Genomic DNA, 13,516 nt, shown 5'->3' with positions numbered 1-13,516 from the left:
AACCTTCTTGACAAGAATGCAACCTGACAGTTGAAATATTAATATTTATTAAATACCCTTTTCTTTTGGACACTGCAGGAGAATTGCGTATCAGTGGCAAACATCATCTAAGTCCTTCCCAGCCAATGAAGGAAGGAAGGAAAAGGAAGGATCACAAGGCCAGTCAACTCAGTGGAAAAAAGGACAAGGGAAGGAGCAATCAATTACTTAGCGTAATCCTTGAGAAAGGCTTCATACTATGTGTGTATAAAATACTCCTCTTTCAAAGCATATGTTTTTGCACTCTTTCTATCCCTCCCACTCCCCCCCCGTCTTCTTTCCAAGCTCATAAATAATGCATAGGCTGATAAATATGCAATTTCAAAAAGTGCAGACACCGCAGCACATCAAAAAAAGGGGGGGAGGAGGTTTGTGCTTTTCACACACAAGACCTGAACTGCACTTAACGGATGACACATTTTCCAGAATTCAAAAAAAAACCCCCGCCCTTTAATATCTATCTATCTATCTATCTATCTATCTATCTATCTATCTATCTACCTACCTACAGTGGTGCCCCGCAAGACGAATGCCTCGCAAGACGGAAAACCCGCTAGACGAAAGGGTTTTCCGTTTTTGAGCTGCTTCGCAAGACGATTTTCGCTATGGGCTTGCTTCGCAAGACGAAAACGTCTTGCGAGTATTCCGATTTTTTCCGCTCCCCCCCCTTTTTCTAAGCCGCTAAGCCGCTAATAGCCTTTTAGCCGCTAATCCGCTAAGCCTTTAATAGCCGCTAAGCCTTTAATAGCCGCTAAACCGCTAATAGCGCTAAGCCGCTAATAGGGTTGCTTCGCAAGACGAAAAAACCGCTAGATGAAGAGACTCACGGAAAGGATTAATTTCGTCTTGCGAGGCACCACTGTATCTATCTATCTATCTATCTATCTATCTATCTATCTATCTATCTATACACACATGCCAGTGCTAGGGTCTTTTGAGTGTTACTGGCCTGGTTTCTTGTCTGAAATATTGTGAATTACATGTGCAAGAATGTAATGCAAAAACAATTAATTTTCTTTTCTTTTTTAAAAAAATCACATTTAAATCTAATCTAGATTATCAATTCGTTGCAAAAAAAAAATTACAAATTTGCATTTGACTGCAAGTATCCTATGTACTGTACACCATTCAGCAGATAAAGACCCACAAAGGTCTCCTTTTACTAGGCTCTCTCTCTCTTGCTTTCTTGCTCGCTCTCTCTCTCTCGCACACCCACTCACTCACCCACCCACCCACATCCACCCCTTTAGTAATAACCATAATTAAATCACCCTTGGAAATTATTTCAGGAAGTGCTTTAACAGTATATGGTTTTGCTTGCTGCTCTCAAGCAGGTAAAAGCCACCCAAATACCATCTCTCTCTCTCTCTCTCTCTCTCTCTATATATATATATAGTTCCATTTTGTAGACTAATTACTTGAATACAGCACTGAAACAAAATGGTGGATTCTCTTTTCCACCCTAACTCAGCTCAGTGCTGACACAACAGAGGAGAGCAACCTGGAAGCATGAAAATGGCGCTCTAAGAACACTGGACATAAAATCAGCATAACACAAAAAGGCAATTTTTTTAAAAAAAAAAATACATGCATACAAGTGCACTGAACAATAAGAATTCACTGCACAGGTTTCGTGTTGATTTTGCTACTTCAGTTTTGCAACAGTTCAAACATAAAAACGGTTTCCTTCTGTGAAGGGTGACCTTTTGGATGAATACTTAAATTGAAAACACCCTGGGTAAGAAATAGACCACAGCATTTAATTTGGGCTGGCTAGTTGGATGCCTATATATGTACTGTACAATAATTTCAAATTTAATTAAATCACACTGCTGACGCCAGTGATCTCGACACTGTAAGGATGATTAATTGCATGCTTAAATGAAATATAAAGCTGCCTTTAAAAAGTAACATCAGTGCAGAACCCCGAGAAAGGCAGTCTCTGATAGATTTACGAACAAGTGCCTGGTTGTGTCTCCTGTAACTGTTAGGAAATGGGCCCTGCATAGGAATAGAAGAGCTGCGCCAAAAAGATAGGCTTTGATGTGTAAGGGATCCTTACTGCAAGGCGATTTTGAGCGAGCAGCCCTCCCCACACCTTCCCAGACATACATCTCCTGATATGACTTCCTATCTTGCCGGAGAGTTTTCACAATTTGCATTGTCATTGTACGGAATGGCCCACACTCGGTATACAAACAAGATCTGACACACTGTAATACTGGGACTCTCCTGTCACAGCAAAGCAGCTGGACTGTTATATATACCACTTTGCTTCCATTGTATTTCAATTCAGAGCAGCAGCAGCACAAAGGGCCTGACAGAGCTAACCACGGATTGTCACCTTGATTTGTCCAGTCTAGCCGATATGCAGAGGGGAGGGAATTAGATTCTCCTGCTTATGAAGACAGCAGAGAAACAAATAAGCTAACGTACAACGTTTCCAAAATTATGCTATCTGAGAATCGTGAAGCAGCTCTGTGGGCGCTACGTGGCTCGACAGGGGGAAGAAAGGCTCTGTGAACCTATTCCAAAAGACAACTCTATAGCAATATATATTAACTAACTCTGCGGGACAGAAGGAAGAACCATCTGTACCAGGCTTAGCACTGATTCTTGGTGAATATAATGGTGCATTTGATGACAGCTTCCCATCCTACATGCAGTGCTTTTTTTCTAAAAAAAGAAATGTTGAGGGGTACTCTCATTTTCCTACTCATATTGAAATACTGCCCCTCAATGAGGCCAAACTTAGATTCACAAGATGTTTAGGGGTATGCGCACCCCCAGAAAAAAGCACCGCCTACATGTAAATTATTTGGGGCACAGACCCTGGCCACAATCCAGAGAACATTTGGAGCAGCTCAAGGTTTCAAATGTGTTATTCAAAGCTCTGATGCTGAGCATATAGGGCACAAGCTTGTTGTCATGCAAGTGGATGTATATTAGGGTTGCCGGGCACAAAAAGGTGTTAAGCTTTTTTGGGGGGGGTGTCCTCTGGCCAAGTGCACGGTTGGCCCTGTCAGCTGCGGCAGACCTGGCAACCTTTTTTGAGGTTCCCTCTCCCGTGCTTCATCCAGGCTTTCAAAGCTGGAAATGCTAAACATACGTTTAGTGGTGCATTCGCAATGTAGGAGCACTGTCTGTGCACCGCCCAAGTTCTCAATGCAAGGATTTGTTTATTTTTACTACACAGTACTTTTGTGCGCACGCTCATGGAACTGATCCCGAGGACCAATCCATGTACAGAATCCCATATCTGTTCTCAAAATGCCTCTGCCAGATTGGGGCAGTGGGGTTTTCACAAGATACATATGCAGGCAAACTACTATGCTAAGTGCATCTACAAAAGGACCCACATGTGCACCAGCACGTAAAATGGTATTCATAGCACATTTAAAACGTTTACCCACAAATTATTATTTTTTAAATGTAAAATACAACTGTTAATCTACAATACTTCCAAGGAATTAAAAAAAATAAAATAAAGGGAAACATAAAAGTTCCATCAAGTGCTGCAAAGAACTCTGTGTGTGTGTGTGTGTGTGTGTGTGTGTGTAAGAGAGAGAGAGAGAGAGAGAGAGAGAGAGAGAGAGAGAGAGAGAGAGAGAGAATGGGATTTTCCAAATCTATGATTTTGTAAACAAGATGGTTTTTGATGGTACAGGATTTTAAAATCGCCATTTGCCTGCGCTGCATCTGCTTCTTTTGTAACGGCAACTGATGTCTACCCTCATGCAATTTTGTGACATCTGAAAGAAAATTTTGGGAATTATTCCATGACCATTCACACTAGTCAAGGCCACTGGAAAAAAATAGGATTACACCAGAGTAGGCAATTATTGAACTGCCACAATTTGAGCGCCTGAAATCTGACTTCTGCTGCTTATCAGCTGAAGCAAATTCTTAGAATAAATAAGCAGTATACAAAAACAAGGAAAAACAATTATTTTTTGAAAGGCTATTCTACAAATATTTGTTCAGCTTATTTTTGTTTTGCTGGGTTTTTTTAAAAAATAAACAGTCCAGTTTATTTGAGTCCAGGCTTTATTTAAGTATATTAAATAAATAAAAATAAAAAACCCTAACATATAGCTTTCCCCTAGAATGTACAAAAGCCTTTTCTCTAAAGAAAACACTTTCAGAAATGCCACCTTTATTCATCTCTTTATTTATGAGGTCAGGCTTTATCAGAAGATGCACTGTTACACATTACAATAATCTGTTCGTTTCTGAGCATGCAGTATTTTAAACAGGCATGGAAGGCTAAGCGTATGTAATGTTTGTCAGGTCCCAGCATTGAATTGTAAATCGAGTGATCTCGCAGTTGTATGTGTGTTTGGTTCCTCCATTTTCTAGTTCTATCAGTAGCGGTTAAACATATACCAAAATGCAACATGCTGCTCTTATGTGTCTGAACCATACGTGATGAGCTACAGCAGGAAAAAAATACAAAATAAAAGCTTACCCATATATGGTAATGCTAACATGTATCCATCCATTCATGGTACAGGTTTCAGCCCAAACGATATCCCTTCACTGTCATCTATCTATCTATCTATCTATCTATCTATCTATCTATCTATCATCTATCTATCTATCTATCATCTATCTATCTATCATGATCATGCAAAAAAGAAGAAGAAAAGAAGACCCACATAATCTATATAGCAAAATTGTTTAGGGAAACCTAAAAGCACAAAAAGAACCATTTATTGTCCAAGGAGAAAATTGTACAGATTTGTCTTTCCACAGAATTCTAGGCAGCCAACCATAATAGCTCTTTGACAGTTCACCTGACTGCAGCGGGAATGGTGTGTGTGTGGGTGTGTGTGATGCTTATGGTGGGTGACAGAAAGGGGCCATTTGAAGTGCCATTATGCAGTTTACATAAGATGATTTCAGCAGATTTCATCTTTATCCAGTTATACTATCTACATTTGGGAAGATTTATCTAATTGTGCACGGCTCATTAAAAAATAAAATAAAAGTTGCGTTCTTTTCAGAAGATGGTCGCATTCTGTGTTTAAAGAAGGGATTTTCTCCTTGACTTTGGCATCCTGTTTCCCAATAAGAGCCAGACAAACAGGGTTGCCCATGATGGTCCTTATTTGAAAAGGCTAGGCTGTTTGTTTTACAGATGCAGCTATAACTGTGTCCATTTACATAATGGTTGGGACAAGCACATTTTAGCTTCTTGTGAAAAAAGAAGAATGTACTGAAACATGCTTTCGATTTAAATCAGTTTCAACCTCGAATGGGATAAAGAGATTCTATTTAAATTCCACAACAGAAGCTCAGGCCCTGACCAGTCCTGTTCGTCTAATTGTTTCAGGTGAAGCCTGTGGGACACCAGATAAAAGTAATAACTTCTCAAATCATTTAGGGTTTGCAAGGCCAGATTATTAATCCTTTAATAGTCTAAATGACTTCAGAATAACTTTGGAGACACCCATCCCTGACAGCATTGGCACAATATGATTATGGAAACAGTTAATCTTAGAAGGCTGATAGGCTAAATCTGTTAGTATTGTTTCCAAATGGGGGGGGGGAATAAAAATTGCAATAAAACATGAGTGAGTGATGGTGTTTGGAAGGGGGAAAGTTTTGTACTCCAAATAATCTACAAAGCACAATGGTTTGGGAGTTTTGTACAGCCTTATCCTATAACTACGGATGGAGCATATATTTTATGTACAAGGTATCTATATATTCATATCTTACCCCAGCCTCTATTGTTAATGTGTTTGCCAGAGTGTGGAAAGCAGGATAGGAAAAGCTAGGCACGAGGTGCATAGAGATGAACAGAAATCACTTCACATTACAGATAAGTATGGCAAGCTCTATTTTTATATATATATATATACCAAGATAAAGTTTCATAAAACAGAATGGCATGATATCTGAGTAAGTTTGAATCTCTTCCCAGTGATGACATGAAAATAGATGCTTATTAATCCTGTGTTTTGTAAATAATTATCCACAGCTTTATGGAAACCATCACATAAATCTGATTTTTTTTTCTTTTTTCTTGAGCGTATTTCTATTTGAAAGACAGTTTTCCTATTACATGATTTAGGTGGGTCGAGGATTCAAAACATACTAATGTGCAAATGATGCAAGACTGCAAGCTTTACAGATGCTGTGTAGTCTTTTCAAAATAACATCTTGGACAAGATAAAACAGAGCGGCTGCATTCCATGGGTAGTATATTATAATGGTCTAGTTCCCACCAACAGATAAATAGTTAATATATGTATTCAATATTTAACATGTTATTTAAAGCAAATCTTTCACCATTTCTGTGCCTGAGAACTATTTTTGTACAAACACTTCTTGGAGAATGCATAGTATAGGTGAGATGTATTTGGCTCCCCAACCGCACCAATTACAGGATTGAAAACAAACACATTAAATTATATTTGCAAAAAGTCTTGCCCCAGGGAGAAGTATATTCATCAAACCCACTTATTTGCCTTTAACCAATATAATTTTCTTCATAAATGTGTTGAAAAATTACTCTTGGATCTATTAGTGCTACAGTCCTAGGCAAGTCTACACAGAAGTAAGTCCCATTACATTGAATGGGGCTTCTTAGGTAAGTGTGTACAGGGGAGGGTCATGGGGTATGTAGCAAATAGCATTCCAAGAGGCTCCCCGCTAAAATATCATAGTCCCTGAAACACTGATTGAGAGCACAGCATCCCTCTACTCCCACAATACCTATGTCTTTGAAGGAGAAGAAAGAATACTAAGCTCTACTGTACAGTGGTTAAGTACTCGGGTTAAGTACTTAATTCGTTCTGGAGGTCCGTTCTTAACCTGAAACTGTTCTTAACCTGAAGCACCACTTTAGCTAATGGGGCCCCCTGCTGCTGCTGCTGCGCCGCTGGAGCACGATTTCTGTTCTCATCCTGAAGCAAAGTTCTTAACCCGAGGTACTATTTCTGGGTTAGCAGAGTCTGTAACCTGAAGCATATGTAACCTGAAGCGTATGTAACCCGAGGTACCACTGTTCTTAAGAGCACTTGAGGCTGCCCTATATGGAGCTAGTGTTAGAATTTCTGCTCCGTGATTGCAGTCATGGGATTTTTGTCTATCACATGATGGTGTGTGTTTTGACTCCACAGAGTGGGAAGTGACGAAGACAGGATGTTTGTGTTACTCTGTTCTGTGAAGTGGGACTATTGTTCTTTGTTCTTTTTCTCTTTGCTGTCTGATGCTAGAGAGAGAAGGAGCCATGTTGCAGTGCTCCGTATATGTTTATATGTAAATAAAGTAGATTAGCCAAAATGCTGAGTTGCTGAGGTCTGTTACGCAACTGTGCAAACTCTGCAGATCCCTAAGTGTGCCAGTGTCGGTTGGCATAGGTTGCTGTGATGTTCGGGCTGAAGAAAGCTTATGAAGCTCCCAAATGATCGACCAGGACAGAGAGAACATGCCAGCTGGGCATGTGTCTCTACCAGGGTCCTACTCGAGTGTAGGCTGAACTCCTGATAGCTAGACCATACATCAGGGGTGTAGCTAGCTGCTCCGGCACCGGGAGTGGTGGGGACAGGGCGAGTCGCCCACGGGGGTGGGCCGATCTGCGCATGCAGGCACCGCAGCAATCCGCCCAGGGAGGCAACATGGTGATCTGCCCACGGGAGCGCTGCGGTGAGCTGCCCACAGAGTCAGCCTGGTGGATGCAAGCCCCACACTGCCATTTCAGGCAGCGCGGGGCCCCGAGCCACCACATCACTCCCCGGAGAGATGCGTGGCTCGGGTGTGCTGCAGGCCAGGCCCCACAGTAAGTGCCGCCCCCCACGGTGTGCCATTTTGTCACTCCCTCAGGGACGACACCCGGGGCAGCCTGCACCCCCCTGCACCCTCCTTTCTACGCCCCTGCCATTCCTTTCCCAAAACTCCTCTTCCCTTCAAAGACCCTCCTTCCTTCCTTCCTTCCTGATCTAAGGACTGAGGCACTGATGTTTATTTATTTTGCTAGTGCCTTTGCCACACAAATGCCTATCCGTTTCAAAGTTAATAAATTGAAACCATTTTAATCTCCCTTTTCTTCAGCATCCCTTCATATTTTCATGTGTATATTCAAATTCAATAAACACAGCAGATAAGTATTTAGTTAAACATGGGCATTTACTAGGAGAAGATAAGTCTGTTGCTGGCTAGCTTTTGAAATTCCCAAGCACTTTAGCACTGGCTATGATCCAGAGGTTTATACATGTACTATTGAAATATGTGTGCATCAAAAGTTATTCTGTGAATTTCCTGTTCAATAACTCCCACTAAAACCCCAAACTGTTAAGAGGGACTGTTAAGAGTGGAGCTCCCACTGAATCTCCAAATTGCATCTGAAACATGGAGGAGGGTTTTTTAATAAGCTGTTTGTGGGGGCCATAGTGAGTTATGATCCTCAGATGAAGGGCAATATGGAAACTTAATAAATAACTAATAATAATAATAATAATAATAATAATAATAATAATAATAATATTTCATCACCTATCAATTGATTGGAGATCGTATTATCAAGATCATCCCCAGCATGAAGGGGCATGATGCTGTTTGCTTCAGAAGCAAATTCAAGAGCAGCAATTATTTTTCAGCTGCTAACAGCATTTTTTAAAAAATGTTTTGCTTCTGGTACAACAATACTGTATATCTATGTACTTATCTCTCCCTCCATCCCTCAAACACATATACTCTTTCTCACTTATCTGGACCTAAACTTTCCTTTGTCTGAGGTTGAGTGGCTGGAATCTTACCTTTGCTTGAGTTGACCTTTGCTTCCTGGGTTTTGAATTGGTATTAGTGGTATGTGGCCAAGTGTGGCTGGATGCTGTGCCTACCAGGTACACACACACACACCTGACTTGGGCTAGAATCCTGTCCCCTAGGTGGGGCCACTGTCTTTGACAGAACAGGCTAAAAATATTGCGATTTTACAGACAAAAAGTACATCTGAAAGACTGGTGCTTGGAATTCTAGACAAAGGGCTTGTGCATGAATGCAGCTAATAGAGGACACTCCTTTACGAAGCCAGGAAGATAACTTGGAGGAAGCAGCCTGTACTCTGCAAAACACTAGGAGAATCTGCAGCAGTCATTTTGAAAAGGACAAATTCATCCCTCATGTCTCTGCAAGAACAGCACAAAATACAGCCCAGTCTACTAACTTTTAAATTAGTCTGCAGCAAACAGATTTACCCTTTTAGAAAATAGGCAGCTGATGCAGAAAGAGATTTGTTCAGCTCACCCCACAGTGAGTTGAAAATAAGAGTGTCAGCAAACAAACTGGGTGCCATACCCAGATTGTGCAAGATCTCTACAATTCTGTGATACTATGTGACCACACCAGTAGAGAGCCAATCTTAAATAATTTCAAAATAATGTAAGGGGGTGGTGGAGGAATTATCATGGCTGTTGCACCAAATTTTAAGCTCTCTAAACTTGTTTCTAACACCTCCCCCCAAACTTCTCTCCCTTTTTGCCCCCTGTCCCCTAAAATTTGAAAACAAAAGTCTGCAAATAAAAACTTCCATCCTAATCCTAAATTCAACAAATAGTGACGCATTGTTTACATACCATATCCTTGAGAACGCTCAGCACATTCTGGTGATTTTCCAGCAAAATGGTTCTGTGCCTATTCTGTTATCTGTAGAGAAATAGATAAACAGAAACAGGTAAATCTAGGAGATATGTGTACCTTATAAAAAGAAATCAAAATTCATTGCCTTGGATACTAAGATTTTTTAAAAGTTCATGGAAAGAATATCAACCATCTCCTTTTCCCTCCTGCTGTCATTTGCAACTCCCTAAAAAGTAACCTAGTTTAATTTCCAATCCCATATGTTGGAATTTTAAACTCTATTCCAGATCTGCAATACTCATTTTGTTTTCCATATTTTGCGACTTACCTTCTCAGCGCTTATCTCACATATTTTATTGAAATTTCATTTTTTTTTATTCCCAGCTTTCTAAAAAAATGCACAAGGTGGTGTATGCTTTTCATAAACCATTTTGAGGGTGGGTGCTTTTTGTTTTTGTTTTTGTTTTTGTTTTTTTACAGTCTAGTGGTATAATAATTTTAGGGGATGGGAATTAAATAAATAAATAAATATGCTCAATGTTAAAGCAGCAAAGCATAATGAAGAACAAATATACTAATAAAACCACACAGCAAGCCTAAAAAAAAAAGTGGAAGCAGCATAAAAGGCAGCCCAGAGATGATAATCTACAAAAGCTTACTGAAATAAAAGTATTTTCACTGCTAATCAAAAACCAAGTCGTTGGGCAGCTGCACAGAGCTCCCTTGTGAGTTTGTTGCTGAGCTTGAGTGTCACACCTAAAAAGGCTCTGCCATTGATTCCCACTTGCCATATTTCGTGCATATAACTTGCAGTTCTCAATGACTTTAAACTGAAGTGTATAAATTAAAACAGCTCTCCAGATCATATCATGCCCAATCTAGCCCAATGCCAGTATAAATGGATAGAAAAGGCAAGAACATTCACCCTGTGCATGTGACATATCTGTGGAGAGTGAGCTTGTGATGTGAATTAGTAACATAATGTGCCCTGGTCCAGTCTCTGAAATATACCTGACTTCATGCACTAAGCCCAGTCATGTATAAACCACACACACACACACACACACACACACACAGGAGGTGTATGTAAGATCAGTACTTGTGAGGATAACCCATCCCTTCTCCATGGTTTCTCAACTGTCCACTAATATGTTGCCTGCACCAAACAAGAAAGGCTAGGAGAGGAAATCTGGTGGTTTTCTAGATGTTGCTGAGCTTCAGTTCCTGCCAGTCCCAGCCAGCATAGTCAACAGCCAGGAGTGACTGTAGTCTAACAACACAGATTCCTTGTCCATGAGCTAGGAGGTGGAATTGCCATAAAGCTGAATGGAACTTGGGTGGATGGCAATAATGCCTTAGACAGAACAGGTTTGCTGAGAGAGGGAAGAGTGCATTTGCTGCATTTAAAGAGATATCAACAGAATTATTTTTAAGGGATATCAACAGAAACTGCATGAGGTCTATGAAGCTATTTTTTTGCCTACGATCTGATCTACAGTAGGTCACTTGAGTTAAATCGCTGAGAAATTGTTATGACAGCTCTTTATAATGTGTTAATTTATAACAGAGATGCACTAAAAGTAAAAGGGATGGCACAAAAATGATTGAAAGTTCTTTTTTAAAAAATAAAGAGGGGTTTTTTTTCATGATTTGAAAAACATTTGTTGGAAAGGATGATATATTTTAATTTAGACCTGTGGAACTTGAGTTTAGAAAAATGTCTCTGCAATAATATATGCCAAGCTTTAAATATTTCATTCTGCAGTTTGATATGGGTAGGAATACAGGTTTGATTTCAAAAAACTAATTTTATGTACATTTGATGGGTATGTAAGTTTATTTGGCTGGGTATTATTAGAACAACACAGGAAATAATGGGGGGATAAACTAGCAATTGTGTCACAAATTATATTATTAAAATGGATTAAAGACTACGTATAAGGTAGGAGGAGAATTAGTGGGGAATATGTTATTAACTGTACACACATAATGAAGAAATGAAAAATAATATACCAATTGTAGAAGACTGGCTTTCAAAACTATTGCATATTAATGTTAATGTCATACCCTCGAACATGATGCAGAGAAAAATCGGGACACATGTCTTTTTGGGCCCGTACTCTTACAGGAGCAAAAACAGGACATTCTGGGATCCAGTCAGAAGCTGGGATGGCTTCTGTGATTCCAGGGTGTTCCACTTAAAGTGGGAAAGTTGAGGGGTACATAATGTGTTAAAATGTGCATTTGAGAAAAACACAACAATGGAGCTTGCAACAAAATGCTAACAGTATGGAGTGTTCCTGTTCAGTTCTCACTATGTACACATTCCAAAAGCTTACCATCACAGTAAACTGCTCTCTAGTCCACCATGGGGCCAAACCCTATAGAGATTTGTTTTTGGTCTTTTGTCCCACTGGAAGAATACTTTCCTTTTATTCTAATGTCTAGAATCTAGTACAGCTACAACGCAAGGCGTATCAAAAATGTATCAAAAAGCAATACTTTCCCAGTATAGGGGTATGCCCACTGCCTTTTGTTTTCAACTCAAGTAAGAAAGCTATGATATCTATTCTATCTTAACCACACATATTTTAAGTATAGAACATACAAATGCTTCTGAAAGGACATTTTTATGTTTAAAAAACAAGGTCTTAATTCACTTTAGCTAAAACGAATATGCTCTAAGTTGTGCCCTTTTGGTTGTCTGCTGATTTATTTTAATATGAAAATAAATCTAAGCTCTGCTTGTAAAGCAGATCATGCATTTATTATATACTTTAAAATTAGAATATAGTTATTGCCACATTTGTTCCACACGTGCAAAAGAGACACCTAAATGAAAAGAGAGGTTTTATTCCCAGATTTATATTTTGACTCCAACTGTAATTTGCAGAAACTAAAGGATGAGTGATCTATCATTTAACGAAAAACTTAAAAGCTGTTCATTTGCGCAGCAAATCACCAAATAAGAGAATTAAAATAACTAATTTTTAATGTCAGTAGAAAAACAGTGCACTCTTCTGCATATATCCAACAAATCCGTTTTGGTTTGAGGATTTTGCAAAGAACGATCTCAAAAGTTTGATAATTTTTAACACCAATCCAAAACATAATCAATAAGTTAGTGTTAACATTCAGGCTTTTAGCACTACAGTAATCACAAACAACAGATCATTGTTTCTTATTCCTTTCCAATCTGGCTCAAAACCAGGTAAGATGCAAACATAAGAAGTTGTTTGCTATGTCGGACAAAGGCCAACATAATCAGTTTCTAACAGTGATAAGGCATATGCCTAAAACAAAAACAAAAAAGTATAGTGGTGATGGCTGTTATATCATTATGCTTGAGTAATTATCACTATCTTTCTTAAATATAAGGTCTTGATCTGGTCAATCACACATGGACAAGTCCCACTAGGCTCAACAGAGCCCAATTCTCCCCAACTGGTTCATCCCAAGAGCACCAGCACACACGCCACAAAGAGATAGCTGCTTTATATTGGTCCATCTAGCTAACTACCATAGGTGCCAACTTTATGGGGCCCCGGTCCCTTTGGGCTCCCCAATAAAATATTTAGTGGGAATGCCCCCATACTGTATCTTCTGCAAGCTGGCACCTCCCTCCTTCCTTTCCTCTCTCCTTCCCTCTCTCCCTTGGGCAGCCACCTTGTCCCACCCACCCAGATGCCACCCTCTTTTCCTCGTTTGTCTCCTGACTTTTGGCAACATTTTGAGCCAGGGCAGCTGGAGAGAGGCAGGCTGGCAGGCTGGGAGGAGCAGGGAGTGGGCAGCAGGTGGGGTTGGAAGAGTGAGGCAGGCAAGCAGGCCAAAACGTCTTGCACAAGAGGCAAGTGGGTGTTAGAGGAGAGGAGTCCTGTGCCCAGTTGTG

The 13,516-nt window shown here is 39.9% G+C and overlaps 1 long non-coding RNA gene across 2 annotated transcripts in view; it reads right to left on the bottom strand.

Moving 5' to 3' along the window:
• LOC310713635 overlaps positions 1 to 9,751 on the bottom strand; it is a 123,159-nt gene extending 113,408 nt beyond the window's left edge. For both annotated transcript variants that reach the window (XR_014529369.1, XR_014529370.1), the window contains exon 1: positions 9,624 to 9,751. This is a non-coding gene — a long non-coding RNA (uncharacterized lncRNA). The remainder of the gene's footprint in view (positions 1 to 9,623) is intronic.
• Positions 9,752 to 13,516: the final 3,765 nt, after the last annotated feature.

This window comes from Podarcis liolepis (assembly GCF_965112155.1).
Source record: "Podarcis liolepis genome assembly, chromosome: 8".
Classification (NCBI taxonomy): domain Eukaryota; kingdom Metazoa; phylum Chordata; class Lepidosauria; order Squamata; family Lacertidae; genus Podarcis; species Podarcis liolepis.
Note: the sequence above shows the minus strand (reverse complement) of the source record. Positions and strands in the feature narration are given on the sequence as shown.